We start from the raw sequence: 19,241 nt of genomic DNA, 5'->3' as shown, positions 1-19,241 counted from the left end.
GCAGTGTTACAGTTTGATGATTGCTCCTGCAGAGCGAGGCTACCCAGTAGGCAGAGTAGGGCAGTTTTGGTCATATTTATACCCACTTTTAATGGCATTCAGATTAAGGAACGGTTTATGAGGAAATTTCTAGGGAAGCGGTAGTAACTTTTGGGTCATTATGTCATTGCCATGGAAAGAGGTGGTAACGCCTGGCTGTTCCCATGGCAGCTGTAAATTGACATGGCACACTGGTAGGTGTGTCTGATTAAAAGCTGCTTTTGCCCCTGCCCTGGTTTAGCTAGTCCTCCATCCGATTTGGAGCCCTGCCTCTGGAGTCGAGTCCTGCCTCCCACCTCAGGTTCACTCACTAGCTAAGAGATCCGCTCCTGAATGCCAGCCTCATAGTGAATTTCTGACTCGACACGGTCACACGTTTCTATAGATCATGTCCCTTGCTGAGAAGACTAGGAACAGAAATTGTCATAGCAATAAATGTCAAGTATTTAGTGAATACCAGCCTTTTTTGTTTTGTCTTGTTTTGTTTTGTTTTGTTTTGGAAATAGAGTCTCACTCTGTTGCCCAGGCTGGAGTGCAGTGGCGAGATCTTGGCTCAATGCAACCTCCGCCTGCCTGGTTCAAGCGGTGAATACCAGCTTTTTAAACTATGTTTTTCTTTATTCTTGTTATAACAATTAATACTTATTAGCTGTTTAATAATTGGAAAGTATAGACAAGCAAAAAGAAGATGTAAACATCACCCATTATTCTTCCATTCAGGAAAAATCACTTGGGTACATCCTTCTAGAATATTTCTTTCTTTTTTTTTTTTTTTTTTTAGACGGAGTCTTGCTCTGTCACCCAGGCTGGAGTGCAGTGGCGCAATCTTGGCTCACTGCAAGCTCCGTCTCCCGGGTTCATGCCATTCTCCTGCCTCAGCCTCCCGTGTAGCTGGGACTACAGGCGCCCACCACCGCACCCGGCTAATTTTTTGTATTTTTAGTAGAGACGGGGTTTCACCGTGTTAGCCAGGATGGTCTCGATCTCCTGACCTCGTGATCCGCCCGTCTCGGCCTCCCAAAGTGCTGGGATTACAGGCATGAGCCACCGCGCCCAGCCTTTCTTTCTTTTTTTGGAGGGGGGAGGGATGGAGTCTTATTCTGTGGCCCAGGCTGGAGTGCAGTGGCACGATCTCGGCTCACTGCAACTTCCACCTCCCAGGTTCAAGCGATTCTCCTGTCTCAGCTTCCCAAGTAGCTGAGATTATAGGCACATGCCACCACACCCGGCTAATTTTGCATTTTTAGTAGAGACAGGGTTTCACCATATTGATCAGGCTGGTCTCGAACTCCTGACCTCAGGTGATCCACCCACCTCGACCTCCCAAGGTGCTGGGATTACTGTGTGAGCCACCGCGGCTGGCCTCTTCTAGAATATTTCTATTCATGTTCATGCACTTATGCAACCTGCACCATGGGCTCAGTAAGTTAGTAAGTGGCAGGTATGAGTTCTAAACCAAGGCTGTCTGGCCCCTTGGGCCATGCTTTAGCATGAACCCATGTCCTCTGCAGTGTGAAGCCTCTTCTCACTTCTTTCTTTCTTTTTTTTTTTCTTTCTTTTTTGTATTTTTAGTAGAGATGGGGTTTCACCATGTTGGCCAGGCTGGTTTCAAGTTCCTGGCCTCAAGTGATTCACCCACCTTGGCCTCCCAAAGTGCTGGGATTACAGGCATGAGCCACCGTGCCTGGCCTCCTTTTTTTTTTTTTCTTATTTATTCGTTTATTTTATCGTCTCTTAGACATACTCCTTTTATACTCCGAATTCTTGTGGCACTTATTGGCATTTAGCTAATTCCACTTGCATTATATTTTATCAGCCTTACCAAGACCGCCTTGTACCAGAGAGTCTTGAATATGCATTGCACCTAGTAAGCATTCAGTAAGGGTAGCTGAACAGATTTCACAATCAAATGAAAGAGCAGATTTCAAACATTTTATGACAGAGGATGGGGAAGGGAAGAGGTACTGTGTTTTCTGAGTAGTTAAAACCGTCACTTCCTTTCCTCTGGTCCCTCGTAGTCTTGGTCCTTGAACTAATAGAAATCATCTTTTTTTTTTTTTGAGACAGAGTCTCGCTCTGCCGCCCATACTGGAGTGCAGTGGCGCGATCTCGGCTCCCTGCAAGCTCCGCCTCCCAGGTTCACGCCATTCTCTTGCCTCAGCCTCCCCAGTAGCTGGGACTACAGGTGCCCGCCACCACGCCCGGCTAATTTTTTGTATTTTTAGTAGAGATGGGGTTTCACCGTGTTGGGGTTTCACTCTGTTAGCCAGATGGTTTCGATCTCCTGACCTAGTGATCCACCCGCCTCAGCCTCCCAAAGTGCTGGGATTACAGGAGTGAGCCACCATGCCCGGCAGAAAACATCATTTTTGTCATTATCTCCTTAGAAATAGCATGAAATCTTAGGAGCAGCAAATGTTCATAGAAATAGGAATATATTTTCTTAAAAAATTAGTTCTGCTCTCCCGCCTTCATTTCAGGATTTTGTTCCGTTTATTACTACTTTTTACTTTGCTTACATGACACAGTGGAAAAGATTTTGAACAGTTCTTAGTACTGTGCTATACTAAGAAGTAGTCACCTCTGGACTAAATCTGATTTTCATCTTATTTACACCAAATAGTCTAAAAGTGACAGAACTGGAAGTTAGTATTTAGTAGTTATAATGTACCAATCTGATTAGAAAAAAGAAAAAAAAAAAACTGGCAGGGCAAGATGGTTCACAAAGTGCTGTAATCCCAGCACTTCGGAAGAACAAAATGGGAAGATTGAGCCCAGCACTTTGAGACCAGTCTGGGAAACATAGCAAGACCTCGTCTCTAATAAAAGTTAAAAAATTAGCCAGACACAGTGGTGCACACCTGTAGTTTCAGCTATTATAGAGGCTGAAGCAGCAGGATCACTTGAGCCCAGGAGGTGGGGGCTGCAGTGAGCTATGATTGTACCACTGCACTGCAGCCTGGGTGACAGAGTAAGACCTTGTCTCTAGAAAAACAACACAAAACACTGATGCACTGTATTTAATGGTTATAAGCAGCATCCCTTTAGTCGCCTATGTGTTGTTACACCTAATTCGTGAATGTACAAACATATATCTTTCAAAATAGTTAACGATACATAGGGCAACTGATTTACTAAAGGGGAGGGTGTGGTTAAAAAATTATCAACAGGAGGCCAGGCTTGATGGCTCATGCCTGTAATCTCAGCACTTTGGGAGGCTGAGGCAGGCTGATCACTTGAACTCAGGAGTTCATGATCAGCCTGTGCAACATGGTGAAACAATGTGTTTACAAAAAAGTATAAAAATTAACCTTGTGTAGTGGCAGGCACCGATAGTCCCAGCAACTTGAGGGTTGAGGTGGGGGCATCCCTGGAGCCCAGGAGGTTGAGGCTGCAGTGAGCTGTGTTCCTGCCAGTGCACTCCAACCTGGGTGACAAAGTGAGAGCCTATCTTGAAAAAAAAAAAAAAAATTACCAACAGAAATAATGAATACTAGTCTTAAGCACACTTTGAGAACAACAACCCCAGCATCTGGGAAGTAACATCTTAGACCTCAGCCAGTGCTGGGGAGAGAGACCTTAACGACCATTGTCTTTCGAAATCATCACCGGAGCTTTCTTCAGGAAGGAAAACATCTTAGTGTGATTCTCCTGAACTTGCACCTTAGGAGAAGTGCCCTAAATTTAACTCACTGCTGGGTCAGCCATCTCCTGCCAGATGGCTGTGACCACAGTTTGACCATCACTCCTCTTAATCTTACCAAAACAGCAGGGGATGGCCCCAGCTCCTGCACCTCCCGTGCAAATCACCTGTCAATACCTCCAGATGTCTTCCTCAGCCTCATTCCTATTGCCATTGCTCAGTCATTCCATGGGGTTGATAATGTCACCCTGCTGGCAACATGAACAAACAGGAGCGACTGGGCTGACTGCCCTCAGGCAGTTCCTCCATAAATAAGGACTAGATTCAGTTGTGTAAAGTGACCTTAGAACTTTTGATTTAACAGCTGACCCTAAGGTCACGTTGGTATTACTGTCAATCTGTGCCCACCGAATGGTATAAGTCTCATTTGGGGGATCCCAACAATTGCAAACAACACTTTCTTTTTTTTAATTTTAATTTTAAATTGTTTTAGAGATGGGGTCTCACTCTGTCAGCCAGGCTGGAGTGCACTGGTGCCGTCATAGCTCACTGTAGCCTCGAACTCAGGGGTCCTCTCCCCTGAGCCACCTGAATAGCTATGGTGTGCACCACCACACCCGGCTGATTTTTTTTTTCTTTGGTAGAGATGGAGTCTTACTATGTTGCCCGGGCTGGTCTCAAACTCCTGACCTCAAGCAATCCTCCCACCTCGGCTTCCCAAAGTGCTGGAATTACAGGCATGAGCCACCGTGCCCGGCCCTGTAAACAACACTTTGTCCCCAGAGCTGCCATGTGCATCCCAGGACTATATGGAAGGCAGGCATTATCTTTACTCTTTCCACAAAATATAGTGACTTATACCTTATAAGTCATAATAAAAAACCTTCAAGTGTACACCACTAGTAGATCACATAGCCCTCAGATGACTGTGGAGCTTTCTCCAAAATAAAGCTTCCTTTGATTACCTGGAGGAACTCCCCAAAGCTATAACAGGTGGCCAGATGTTGTGGCTCATGTCTTTTTTACATGTCTGTAAAAAAAGAACTATTAAACACCTTTTGTTTTGTTTTGTTTTGTTTTTGAGACAGTCTTACTATGTCACCCAGGCTGGAGTGCAATGGAGCAATCTCGGCTCACCGCAACCTCCACCTCCCGGGTTCAAGCGATTCTCCCACCTTAGCCTCCTGAGTAGCTGGAATTACAGGCACGCACCATCATGCCCAGCTAATTTTTATACTTTTAGTAGAGATGGAGTTTCACCATGTTGGTCAGGCCGGTCTCAAACTCCTGACCTTGTGATCCGCCTACCTTGGCCTCCCAAAGTGCTGGGATTATAGGCGTGAGCCACTGCGCCTGGCCAAACACTATGTTTTGGATCTTAGCAATCACTTTACAAATATCAGAAGGTAAACTCCTAGGTCTTTAATCTGATGATTCATTAAATGATTTTGGGAGTGGGGAAACAATACCTGTTTACCCTAACCACATCCTGCAGCTACCTTCCCTAACACTAATGGAGGTTGTACTGAAATTCTTGTTAAATCTGCAGTCCATGAAAACACTGAATCCAAGTTTTGGAGGTTGTGGCCTGGGTATCTGCATTGTCACAGGACCTCATGAAATTGATGAGTCATTGCACTAGAACTTCTTGAGCAGTCATTCTTCTGAACCTGTGCGGCATAGCTGTGTTACTCACTTAGCACCCAAGGTGTAATATTAGTATGTGTTCATTCATTCAGTGAATATTTTTAGGTGCCTACTGTGTGTTTAGAACCTTACTAAACATTCTGTTGTCATTTTTTGGTGTGTCTACCCGCAACTAGTTAAAAGCCTCTTTCAAATAGGGATCCTAAGTAAACATGTCTTTGTAGTCCTAGAAACTGATAAGCAATGTACCCTCCACCCAGGGTCCCACCCAGAGTCCAATTCCCTCTTCTTCCTTTCTAACAGAACCACAGTTTTGTTCAGGGACCCATCTCTTTAGCCACGTATGTCAGAGGAAACTGTCAGGAATGGTTCTAATGTTTGAAGGTAATGCCATTTCTCTTGCCAATGATTGCTTCGGGTATTTGCCTGTGACCTAATTCTGGCAGATGAGGCATAAGGGGAAATCTGCTGGAAAGCTTCCGCGGAGTTCTCTTGCTCTTAAGAGAGACCTACAGGACGAGGTGGTCTTTCCTTTGCCTCAAAATAGTCATGCTTCTGCTGCAATCTGGAAATGCTACAGCCATCTTGCTACCTCCCTGAGAATGAAGCTTCCACTGGGGATGGCTTCCACTGGAGAAATGGAAAAAAATATGAGTCCTTAATTACCCTCCCCCCCGACCCACTTTTTTTTTTTTCTTTTTCTTTTTGAGACAGTGTCTCACTCTGTTGCTCAGGCTGGAGTGCAGTGGCATGATCTCAGCTCACTGCAACCTCCTCCTCCGGGGCTCAAGTGATCCTTCCACCTCAGCCTCCTGAGTAGCTGGGACTACAGGTGCTCACCACTATGCCCAGTTAATTTGTAAATTTTTTGTAGAGATAAGATCTCACTATATTGCCCAGGCTGGTCTTGAACTCCTGCGCTCAAGTGATCTTCCTGCCTTGGCCTCCCAAAGTGCTGAGATTACAGACATGAGCCACAGCACCTGGCCAAGACTGTATTTCTGTATTTGCATCCAAGGTATCCTAACTGAGGGTCAGTAAATATCGGTTCCAGATGATGCTGACAATGATGTGAAAAATAAAATGACAGAATTGCCATCTTCAAGGATGTTGCTACTGACCATGATTAAGATTTATTTGTGCCGGGCACGGTGGCTCACGCCTGTAATCCCAGCACTTTGGGAGGCCAAGGTGGGTGGATCACCTGAGGTCAGGAGTTCAAGACCAGCCTGGCAAATATGGTGAAACCCTGTCTCTACTAAAAATATAAAAACTAGCCAGGCATGGTGGTGGGTGCCTGTAATCCCACCTACTCGGGAGGCTGAGGCAGGAGAATTGCTTGAACCCAGGAGACAGAGGTTTCAGTGAGTCAACACGGTGCCACTGCACTCCAGCCTCAGCAACAGAGTGAGACCCAGTCTAAAAAAACAAAAGATTTATTCGTGAGGTTTTGAGTAAAGTTATCAACCAAGATTTACAATCTTGACTCCACAGAGCTACCCTCTTTCTCTAAGCCTCGGAACACTTTGTGATATGGTGATACACTAAGAAATACATATTTGGTTTTCATCTCTGGTTCCTGGCATTGAACTCTTTTTTTTTTTTTTTTTTTTTTTTGAGACAGAGTCTCGCTCTGTCGCCCAGGCTGGAGTGCAGTGGCGCAATCTCGGCTCACCGCAAGCTCCGCCTCCCGGGTTCACGCCATTCTCCTGCCTCAGCCTCCTGAGTAGCTGGGACTACAGGCGCCCGCCACCGCGCCCGGCTAATTTTTTGTATTTTTAGTAGAAACGGGGTTTCACCGTGGTCTCGATCTCCTGACCTTGTGATCCGCCCGCCTCGGCCTCCCAAAGTGCTGGGATCTGGCATTGAACTCTTAAAACCCTTGTAAATTTCTGAAGGATAGGTATAAGAAGAGCATCTTCATCATTCACAGTAAGCTCCTTTCAATCATACCTGAGTTTATGCCAAAGAGATGACTGGTGGCTGGGGCTCCTAGGTAACTTCAGGTTGGGGGCGAATCAGCAGAAAGACCAAGTGATTAGGTTGCAACTTTCAGCCCCACCCCTAGCCCCAACCTCTGGGGAGGGAGAGGGGCTAGAGATTAAGTAAATCACCAATGTCCAATGCTTTAATCAATCATACGCTAATACACCTCCATAAAAACCTTAAGTGGGGTTTGTGGGTCCAGAAAGCTTCCGGGTTGGTGAATACATCCATGTGCTGGGAGGGTGGCACACCCCAAACTCCACAGGCACAGAAGCATCTATGCTCAGAACCCTTCCCAACCTTACTCTATGTATCGCTTCATCTGGTTGTTCATGCGTATCTTTTAGAATATCCTTTATAACAAATCAGCAGTAGTAAGTAACGTGTCCTCCTGAGTTCTGTGAGACTTTCTAGCAAATTATCCAATCCAAAGGGGAGTTGTGGGAACCCCCTGACTTTATAAGTGGTTGGCTATGTAAACCAAAAATAAAATTCAAAGCCCCTCAACCAGCTGAATGGACCCCTCCTCTCCGCCAAGGGCATTCCAATGTTAACCTGAAAAACTAGTTCAGGCCATGATGCAAAGGGGGAGTTGGACTGGCCTCATTATACCGTCCTCCCTTTTGGAATTCCGGCACAGTTGACCAGCATTAACATTAAAACAGATCTTAAGACGGACAAAACAGACTCTTTGTAGCAATAAGACACCAAATCTCAGCCTATGGTATAGCATCACATGACAAATAGCAGGCCTGAAAGAAATTGAAGTATTTTACCCCCAAAATTATATTTTTTGCCATACTTTGAAATGGCCCTATAAAGCTGTCTCTTGTGAGGAAAAATCTACATTTTGTAGAGAATCCCCATTCCTTCTTTTTCCTGATCCAGGAGAGAATCAACTCTGATAAGAAACATTCATGATCTATTCTGTCTGAAGCCTGCTACCTAGAGGCTTCCTCTGCACGGTGGGAATATCAGTTTCCATAACCCCTATCCTAACTCAGACATTCCCTTCTGTTGATTCTAGGTGTTTAGACAATAACTTAACTCTTTCAACCAAATGGAAATCAGGAAATCTTTGAATCTACCTATAACCTGGAACCCTTCCCCACTTCCCCCCAACTTCAAGTTGTCCTGTCTTTCCAGACTGAACCAATGTACATCTTGCATGTACTGATGGATGTCTTATGTCTCCCTAAAATGTGTAAAACCAAGCTGTAGCCCGATCACCTTGGGCACATGTTCTCAAGATCTCCTGGGGCTGTGTCACAGGCCACTGGTCACTCACATTAGGCTCAGAATAAATCTCTTCCAATATTTTACAGAGTTTGGCTCTTCTCATTGACAGAAGTATAAGTGGCCCAGACTTTTGATTGGCATCTGAAGTGAGGGAGGTCTTTAGGAATGAGTCCTTAACCTGTGGGGCCTGTGCTAACTCCTAGTAATTAGTATCAGAATTTAATTAAATGGTAGGACATCCAGTTGGCATCTGGAGAGTTGAAGAATTGGTTGGTGTTGGGGGAATAAACCACACACACATTTGGTGTCAGAATTAGTGTGGTGTTATAAACACATATAATAGAAGTAATGCCTTCTGATATATCATCCAGAAGCAGGGAGGTCAGGAGAACAGGAGTGCCCCCCACAGATGTCTACTGCCCCAAGCTTTTCTCTTCATTTCTGACCACTCCTCATCCTCTGGCTTTAATCTACCTCCTCTCTTGACTTATGTGATGCTACTTTCTATGTCACTTCTCTTCCCACATATCAAACCTCTCTTCCTTCTCCCGCAATGGCTCCCTTCCTCCTCTACCCACAAAAGATGAGTCTTTCCACACAATAGGTTCTCCATTCTTCTCTTCTCCTAGAGTTTACACTATTTAGCCATCCTCCACTTGCAATTGCTTAGTAGACAGTTTCACTGAGATGGTCCACTCTAATCAGAATCAATGTGTTCAAAGTCAGGTTACCAATTTATACCTAAAAATCATCTCCCTTTTCTGGAAATGATACTACCATACTTTCAAGATTAAGACCTTTATACTCTCTTTAATGTATCCATCTTCCTCATAATTTTCACCTGACGTGAAGTCCTAACAAGTCCTCTTTCTTAATTTCTTTCACACATATCCCTTCCTTTCTGTTTTTATAGCCTATATCCTGGTTCAGCCCCTGACTCTATCACTTTTAACCTGAAATAACTGCAATATCGCTAAAACGTATTCCTCTCCTTGTTCTCCTCCCACTCCAATCCTTCCTGCATACTCCAGAACAGCTCCCCCTTCAGAAAATGGTTTTTTTTTTTTTTTTTTGAGATGGAGTATTGCTCTTGTTGCCCAGACTGGAGTGCAATGGCACGATCTTGGCTCACTGCAACTTCTGCCTCCCAGGTTCAGGTGATTCTCCCACCTCAGCCTCCCGAGTAGCTGAGATTACAGATATGCACCACCACACCTGGCTAATTTTTTTTTTTTTTTTTTTAAAGTAGAGATGGGGTTTCTACATGTTGGTTAGGCTGATCTCAAACTCCCGACCTCAGGTGATCCGCCTGCCTCAGCCTCCCAAAGTGCTGGGATTGCAGGCATGAGCCACCGCACCCAGCCGTTTCAGAAACTTTAATGTGAGTTCCCATTGTCTTTAAATTCATGTCCAAGCTCCCTGGCCTACCAAGCCTCCAAAATTAGACCCAAAGTAATTTTGTTAGGCATGACTTCAAATAAGCCTGCTGTATACAAACTTCATTTCAGACAAGATACTCCTAACCACCCACACACCCCTTAGAGCCGCCTTCCTTCAGCCTTGGGTTTATATAAGGTCACTCTTTGCCTCCTTTTACCTCCATCTACTAAAATTGAACCTGTTTTCCAAGGCCCAAGTCAAAATCTGAAATTTTTCCATCACCTCATATGGAAGTTATTTATAAAAATAATAATGATGATTCAAAACAATAGTTACCATTCTTTGGGCATTTGCTCTGTGCCAGCCAGGGTAAAATCCCATTCTAGAAAATATGGAAGAATCAATGAGCCCATGTACATAAAGGGCTGAATGCAGACCCTGGGGCATGTGGAAGGTGCCCCCCAAAATTGGCTGAATTGTCACCAATTGCGCCACTGAAATGTCACAATGACATCTGACATTTGCTAGCAGTCAAAATGCCATATCTTGGCCGGGCGCGGTGGCTCAAACCTGTAATCCCAGCACTTTGGGAGGCCGAGATGGGCGGATCACGAGGTCAGGAGATCGAGACCATCCTGGCTAACACGGTGAAACCCCGTCTCTACTAAGAAATACAAAAAATAGCCGGGCGAGGTGGCAGCGCCTGTAGTCCCAGCTACTCGGGAGGCTGAGGCCGGAGAATGGCGTGAACCCGGGAGGCGGAGCTTGCAGTGAGCTGAGATCCCGCCACTGCACTCCAGCCTGGGCTACAGAGCGAGACTCCGTCTCAAAAAAAACAAAACAAAACAAAACAAAAAAAATGCCATATCTTGTCCACCTGAAAGAGAATGAGCGCCAAGGAAGTGGTTTGGGAGAGGAAGTCAACTAATTCCTTCCAGCATCGCCTGGCAAACGACTTTCTGAGCCTTAGGCAAATAAAAGTATCTTTGTTCCAAATTATATCTATCTTCTGGTGGTATTGCTTGTCTTTTACATTTCTATTACGTATGTCTCTTATGTATCCCTTCACTTCCCTGTTCTGGCAGCAAAATGCAGAACTCAGATCGCATTAGGAAAAAAGAGAAGTTCTTTCCAATGTGATACATAGTACACAGTCATGTGGGAGACTCAAGAGAAAGCTCTTTCCTGGTGGGCAGAGGTGCTCCATAAATTCTCATTCCCTTTGAAATCAACAGCAAAGTTTCCCCTAGTGCGGAATTTGTTCTTGCTGTTTCTCAAACCAAAATGCAATTTAAGAGAGGGTTATTACATAGGAATGTTAAATACATGGCTTTCATGCTAAATCTGTGACAATCTTTTCCCACATTCCAGTGCCGGGAAATTAGCAATTTAAATCTCTCTTTGAACTGTATTATGGATTCACTCCTCAGAGCTTCTAAAAAATAAAAAATAAAAATAAAAAACTGAATTCATTTATACTGTTAGAATATTGTGATTTACATAAGTAATAATTAATAAGTAAATACCTTACATTTATAAAACAGGGATGGGAAGTGTAGTAAGAGCTCAGACCTATTTTAAAAGATTCATCTAGTCCAAGGAAAGCCCCATACTAGGGCTTTGAAAAATATGGCAGCATACATTCATGAATGGCACAGGAATTAAAATTCCTGGGGGTGGAAGGTCCACCTGCCCCAGTAGGGGGCTGGATTATAACCCCGCAGGGGTTGCAATCATCATTTCTTGGAAATTCAGATACAAATTAGCATGTCAAGGGCAGCTGAGGTTTTCCCTGGAAAACTACAGCATTTTCTTCTATCCCAACATTCTCATAAAAACAAGATCCTCTACTTAGGCTTTATCCCCAAATCACCCGGGTGCTTGTTGAAAACACAGATTCCCACACTTTACATCCAGTTTCACCTATTCTATTTGTGCCCCCCAGGCCATCCCACCCCCATCACCATTATCTTGTTTTGAAATCTTCAGCTGCTCCGGAGGACCTCAGTGGACCAGGTGCCCTTTCCCTTTGATATTGATATACCAACTTGATGCTCCACTTCTTGCCTGGTCCATTCCCTCCCCTTCAGTTTATTCTTCCCCCTGTGTCCCAAGAATACTCTTATCCTCTTGGGGAGCTTACCTGGCTATGGTCACCAGTCTGTCAACAAATGCTTACAAAGCCCTTCAGTGGCCAAGGGCGGTGGCTCACGCCTGTAATCTCAGCACTTTGGGAGGCCAAGGCAGGCAGATCACCTGAGGTCGGGAGTTCGAGACCAGCCCGACCAACATGGAGAAACCCCGTCTCTACTAAAAATACAAAATTAGCTGGGCGTGGTGGTGCCTGCCTGTAATCCCAGCTCCTCAGGAGGCTGAGGCAGGAGAATTCCTTGCACCTGGGAGGTGAAGGTTGCGGTGAGCCAAGATCACACCATTGCACTCCAGCCTGGGCAACAAGAGCAAAACTCTGTCTCAAAACAACAACACACACAAAAAAACAAACAACAACAACAACAAAAAACCTTTCAGTGGTCTAATCCCATGAGGGATACAGAAAATCACTATTTATCTTGCCCTGGTGATCAGAAAGCTTGGAAATAATTTACTTACTCCATGGCCACAGATGTCAGTGATAGACACTTTGGAAAGTTATTTAGCTGCAGCCTCACTGTGTGCCAAGGCCGCAGCCCAGCTCACTGTCTAATTGAGTACCCTCAACACACACCCACATAAAACAGGTCCTTACTATCCTTTAGAGAAATTATTTTCCATGTTTTACAAAGGAACTTAGATATAAGAGACTCAATAACATGTCCAAAGTCAAACAATGAGTCAGTAGCAGATCCAGGATTTTAACCAAGATTCTGATACCCAGATCCACACAGTAAGTGCTCAAGAAGGGGTGGTTGTCAGAAAAGGAAATGCTCATACACTGTTGGTGGGAATGTAAAGTAGTACAGCCACTATGGAAAACAGTATGGAGGTTCCTCAAAAAATTAAAAATAGAACCACCATATGATCCAGCAATCCCATTGCTGGGTATATATCTGAGGGAAAGGAAATCAGTATGTCAAAGAGATCTCTGCACTCCCAGGTTTATTGCAGCAGTAGGCATAATAGCCAAGACAGGGAATCAACCTAAGTGCCCACTGATGCATGAATGAATAAAGAAAATGTGTGACTGGGCACGGTGGCTTACGCCTGTAATCCCAGCACTTTGGGAGGTCAAGGCGGGCAGATCATCTGAGGTTGAGAGTTTGAGACCAGGCTGACCAACATGAGAAACCCTGTTTCTACTAAAAATACAAAATTAGCCAGGTGTGGTGGTGCATGCCTGTAATCCCAGCTACTCCGGAGGCTGAGGCAGGAGAATCGCTTGAACCCGGGAGGCGGAGGTTGCAGTGAGCTGAGGTCACACCATTGCACTCCAGCCTGGACAACAAGAGCGAAACTCCATCAAAAAAAAAAGAAGACAAAAATGTGGTATGTATGCACAATGGAATAGTTATTCAGTCATTAAAAAATGAAATCCTACCATTTGCAGCAACATGGATAAAACTGGAGATCATTATGTTAAGTGAAATAAGCCAGGCACAGAAAGACTAATATTGCATGTTCTCACTCACATGTGGGAGCTAAAAAAGTGGATCTCATGGAGACAGAGAGTAGAATGGTAGTTACAAGAGGCTGAGAAGGGAAGGGGTGGAAGATGAACAGAAGTTGGTTAACGGGTACAAACATACAGTTAAATGGAATAAGTTCTAGTATTTGATAGTACAGTAGGGAAATCATAGTTAACAATCATTTATTATACACTTCAAAATAGCTAGAAGGTTTAGAATGTTCCCAACAAAAAGAAATGATAAATGTTGGAGGTGATGGATATCCCATTTACCCTGCTTTTATCATGACACATTGTATGTCTGTATCAAAATAGCACCTGTACCCCACAAATATGTACAACCATGATATTGCAATAAAAAACCAAAATAAAATTAAAAAGAAAACGTGGTTGTAATAGTAATAATAATAATTCCAGAGTTGGTGTTTTTTTTTCATTTGGATTCCTCGGAAGCACATTCTGAGACAAGGATAATCCATATGAAAATGGTTTAAATAGAGAGCATTCTCAGGAAAAATCATTAGGTGAATAAGAAAATGGAGCAGGAAAGGGAAGAGGCCAAATAAGGGAATGGGGTGACAGCAAGCAGAGTTGTCTCGGGGACGGGGTAGGTCTCATCTCAGAGTTGTCCCCTCAGAGGAAAAGGGGACAAAAAAAAAGTTGTCCCCTTTTTTTTTTGAGACGGAGTCTCCCTCTGTTGCCCAGGATGGAGTGCAATGGGGAGATCTTGGCTCACTGCAACCCCTGCCTCCCAGGTTCAAGCGATTCTCCCACCTCAGCCTCCTGAATAGCTAGGATTACAGGTGCCCACCATCATGCCCGACTAATTTTTGTATTTTTAGTAGAGACGGGGCTTCACCATGTTAGCCAGGCTGGTCTTGAACTCCTGACCTCAGGTGATCTGCCCCCCTTGGCCTCCCAAAGTGCTGGGATTACGTGCGTGAGCCACAGTGCCTGGTCCAGGAATGGAAATATTTCTATTCCATACCTGTCAGTCATTGATTAAGGGCTGCTTTAGGGGATGGGGAGAGGGATAATCTCCAGGCACACAAGGCTCTGTTATGATCACAGGTAATGTGAGCTCTGGCAGAGAAGGCTCAGGGTGGGAGGAAGGCATGCCCAGTGCCAGTGCGCACTGATAGCATCTGCTTCAGTGATCTTGAAACTGGAGTAGCATCATGAAAAGAAGCAAAAAGCTGGGGGGAGGGATAGCATTAGGAGATATATCTAATGTAAATGACGAGTTTAATGGGTGTAGCACAACAACATGGCACATGTATACATGTGTAACAAACCTGCACATTGTGCACATGTACCCTAGAACTTAAAGTATAACAATAATAAAAAAACAAGAAGCAAAGCTGTTACCTTGGTTTGTTTTATAACCCTACGTATACCACACATATCATTCAGCGCTGAAGAGAAACCTGAAGAGAGAAACAAGCCCCATCCTGTGTCAGTAGGGCTGGGTTTTGGTCCCAATTTTGCCAGAAATGAGCAACATGACCTTGGGGGAGTCATTAGTCCCTGTGGTCCTCAGCATCCCCTCAGGACCTCTGGAGCCTCAGAGGCAATGCTGAAGACACTAAGTAAACACTTGTTGGTGGACTGAAATCATTCTATTATTTCAGCATGTTAGGAATTCAGGCTGTGGTTAACCTCCGAGCTCTTTTCCTGCTGTGTCTGTAACAGTGAGCCTTCCTCCCATTTTCCATGTTTCTATTATTCTCCTAGGGGAGTTTGCTTTTGTAGATGTGATTCAGCTCTGCAGAGGGAACCCATGACAGTCATGTGAGATGTGTTTAATTTTGTACAGTGTAACTGCATGTTAGTAACAGGGTTTACTAGATGACTCTGCTTTTCCAGTGATACTGAAAAGGAAAAATTATTCCTTTTTTTTCTAGAAGATTTATTTTATTTTAAATTTAACTTTTGTTTTAATTTTTGGAGACAGAGTCTTGCTCTGTCGCCCAGGCTGGAGTGCAGTGGTGCTATCTCGGCTCACTGCAACCTCTGCCAACCGGGTTCAAGTAATTCTCCTGCCTCAGCCTCCTTAGTAGCTGGGATTGCAGGTGCCTGCCACCACGTCTGGCTTTTAAAAATTATTATTACTTTTAGTAGAGACAAGGTTTCACCATGTTGCCCAGTCTGGTCTCAAACTCCTGAGCTCAGGTAATCTACTCGCCTCAGCCTCCCAAAGTGCTAGGATTACAGAAGTGATCCACCATGCCCAATCTTTTTTCCCAGAAGATTTAAAAGAGAAAAATATACATGACTATTTTTTGTGATTCCATGTTGTAATAAAGACATGGCAAAGGTTGTTTTTTTGTTTGTTTGTTTTTTAATGTGTGAATAAATGACCCTTTCTTTTCCACTTAGGATGAGATTTGGATTTATGCTATTAGACTTGTACTCTGGTTTTATAGTATTCTACAATTGGTTTGCAACTGGAATTAATTTCTGTCAATGTTGCTATTTGAGGCAGAGCTGGGTGTGAGGAATGTGACCCCCAAAATATGGTAGACAGGGCTGTGTCATCCAAATCCTCCTTCAAGCAAGGGCGTGCTGCTCAGCTGTGGGAGTGTGGTCACCAAACAGCTTTCAGCTGTCAGCTCCGACAAGGCTAGCCTCAGCTGCCACTTCATCTGAGGTCATGCCCAGGACAGCCTGAAGCCCGTGACTGAGGGAATTGCGGGTGTAAAGGCGCAACCATTTTGACCTAACTGGGGAGACTCTGAAAAGCTACACCTGCTCCAGATTTTTCTGCTGGGTTGGCCAAAGGCTTTGATGGGCTGACATTGTAGTTATCTTTGTTGTTTATCTTCTTCCTCAGCACAATCCTGCTTCCTTTCACATTTTTTATAGGTATTGATCTCTAATAAATATCTTATAACCCAAATTTCCAGTGACTCTAACCTGAAACGGTTGATGCCAGGAGTGGTCCAAGAAAACAGGCAGTAAGATGGTTTTGGAAGTGGATCACACACCACTGGGTTGGCTGTGAGGACCCCATCACTGGTGGAAGGTAGAGCCCAGGCACCTTTGGCATGGTGGCCATTCAACTGTTTTTTTGTTTTTTGGTTTTTTTTTGAGATGGAGTCTCGCTCTGTCACCCAGGCTGGAGTGCAGTGGCGTGATCTTGGCTCACTGCAAGCTCTGCCTCCCGGGTTCATGTCATTCTCCTGCCTCAGCCTCCCGAGTAGCTGGGACTACAGGTGCCTGCCACCAGGACTGGCTAATTTTTTTGTATTTTTAGTAGAGATGGGGTTTCACTGTGTTAGCCAGGATGGTTTTGATCTCCTGACCTCGTGATCCGCCCACCTTGGCTTCCCAAAGTGCTAGGATTACAGGTGTGAGCCACCGCACCCGGCCCCATTCAATTGTTAAATCTTTCACTGGAATGACTTGGGAGTGTACCAATGGCAGTGAATGCACTAGCAGGTGCAATGTATCAGGCATCCGAGACTTTGAAGGGAAAGGTAGATATAAGGATAATGGGATTGGATGGCTATTGCTAAGTGACGCTGATGTTCCACAGAAAGATGGAACAGCTTAGGGTGAAAGCCAGGTGTGAAATTCAGATGTGAAAGCCAGACTTGGTGGATGCATGCAAAGCTCCTTCAGCCCTGCAGTGACAGCACAGAAAAAGTTGAAGGCTAATAGTCCAAGTGGCTGAACTTCAAAAAAATATAGGTAGATCTGTGCTAAGGTCAGGGCCCAGGTTAGAAAAACCTTTAACCCTAATAGATGGAATGGAGACATGTTGGTAGATATCCCCAAGGATTTTAACATCTCAGTCTCTGACCTTCCTAAGCCATCAGTTGCCTTGGACTGGCATGGTGAATGCATAAGTGGAATCGCCACAGTGACAGAAATGGAGGCCGTATATACTTCCCAGAGCATATAAAAGCACTCCTCGGCCGGGCGCGGTGGCTCAAGCCTGTAATCCCAGCACTTTGGGAGGCCGAGGCGGGCAGATCACGAGGTCAGGAGATCAACACCATCCTGGCTAACATGGTGAAACCCCGTCTCTACTAAAAATACAAAAAATTAGCTGGGCATGGTGGTGGCGCCTGTAGTCCCAGCTACTCGGGAGGCTGAGGCAAGAGAATGGCGTGAACCCGGGAGGCAGAGCTTGTAGTGAGCTGAGATCACGCCACTATACTCCAACCTGGGCAACAGAGCAAGACTCAGTCTCAAAAATAAAAATAAAAATAAAGCAGTCCTCGCTTTGCATAGTGGTGTGGGATGGTAAAAACAACTGTTCAACCTGAAACTATGCAGACATCTTTTTTTAATGCACATTTTAAAAATTTATTTTTAACTCACAAATAAAAATTAGATATATCTATGGCAGTGGTCCCCAACCTTTTTGGCACCAGCGACTGATTTCATGGAAGATGATTTTTCCGTGGACCAGGGAGGGGATAGTTTTGGGATGATTCAAGTGCATTACATTTATTATGCACTTTATTTGTATTATTATTACATTGTAATATATAATGAAATAATTATACAACTCACCATAATGTAAAATCAGCAGGAGCCCTGAGCTTGTTTTCCTGCAACTAGATGGTGCTCTGTGGGGGTGATGCGAGACAGTGTCAGATCATCAGGCATTAGATTCTCATAAGGAGAACGCAACCTAGATCCCTCACATGCACAGTTCACAGTAGAGTTCATGCTCCCATGAGAATCTAATGCTGCTGTTGATCTGACAGGCAACAGAACTCAGGTGGTAATGCGAGCGATGGGGAACAGCTGTAAGTACAGATGAAGCTTTGCTTGCTCACCTGTTGCTCACCTCCTACTGTGCAGCCTGCTTCCTAACAGGTCGTGGACTGGTACTGGTCCGTGGTCTGGCACTTGGGGATTCCTCATCTATGGCATACAACATGATGATCTGATATATGTATATCTTGTGGAATGTCTAAATCAAGCTACCATACCTACTATCTCACTTTGTGGTGAAAAGATTTAAAATCTACTATCTTAGCTATTTTCAAGTGTATGATACATTGGTATTGACTGTAGTCACAATGTTGTACAATAGATCTCCTGAAATTTTTCCTCCTGTCTGACTAAAATTTTATTTTTTTATTCTTTTTGAGATAGAGTCTCACTCTGTCACCCAGGCTGGAGCGCAGTGGCACGATCATGGCTCACTGCAGCCTCGATGATCTACCAGGCTCAGGTGATCCCCTCATCTAAGCCTCTCAAGTATTAAATTGATGCAAAAGTTATTGCAGGTTTGTCATTAAAAGTAATAATGGCAAAAACCGCAATAACTTTTGTACCAAGCCAATAGCTGGGACCACAGGCATACGCCACCATGCCGGCTTATTTATTTTTTGTAGAGACCGGGTCTCCCTACATTGCCCAGGCTACTCTCGAACTCCTGAGCTCAAGCAATACTACTGCCTCAGCCTCCCAAAGTGTTGGGATTACAGGCGTGAGTCACTGTACTCAGCCCTGACTAAAATGTGACTAAAATGTTGTACTCTTTAACCAACATCTTCCCAATCCAACCCTCATCCCCCAGACTCTAGTAACCATCACTCTACTCTTTATGAGTTTAACTCTATTATACATTCCACATATAAGTGAAATCATGCAGAATTTGTCTTTTTTCTTTTTCCACGTGTTTGAAAGGATATCTGTTTCTGTGCCTGGCTTATTTCACTT

At 44.4% G+C, this 19,241-nt stretch overlaps 2 protein-coding genes across 2 annotated transcripts in view; both read right to left on the bottom strand.

Moving 5' to 3' along the window:
* CTHRC1 (collagen triple helix repeat containing 1) overlaps nt 1-19,241 on the bottom strand; it is a 403,638-nt gene that overhangs the window by 368,301 nt on the left and 16,096 nt on the right. The window lies entirely within an intron of this gene.
* ATP6V1C1 (ATPase H+ transporting V1 subunit C1) overlaps nt 1-19,241 on the bottom strand; it is a 90,160-nt gene that overhangs the window by 58,081 nt on the left and 12,838 nt on the right. The window lies entirely within an intron of this gene.

Source organism: Macaca mulatta, chromosome 8, assembly GCF_049350105.2.
Source record: "Macaca mulatta isolate MMU2019108-1 chromosome 8, T2T-MMU8v2.0, whole genome shotgun sequence".
In the NCBI taxonomy this organism is placed as follows: Eukaryota; Metazoa; Chordata; class Mammalia; order Primates; family Cercopithecidae; genus Macaca; species Macaca mulatta.
This window is presented reverse-complemented; position numbering and strand designations above follow the sequence as displayed.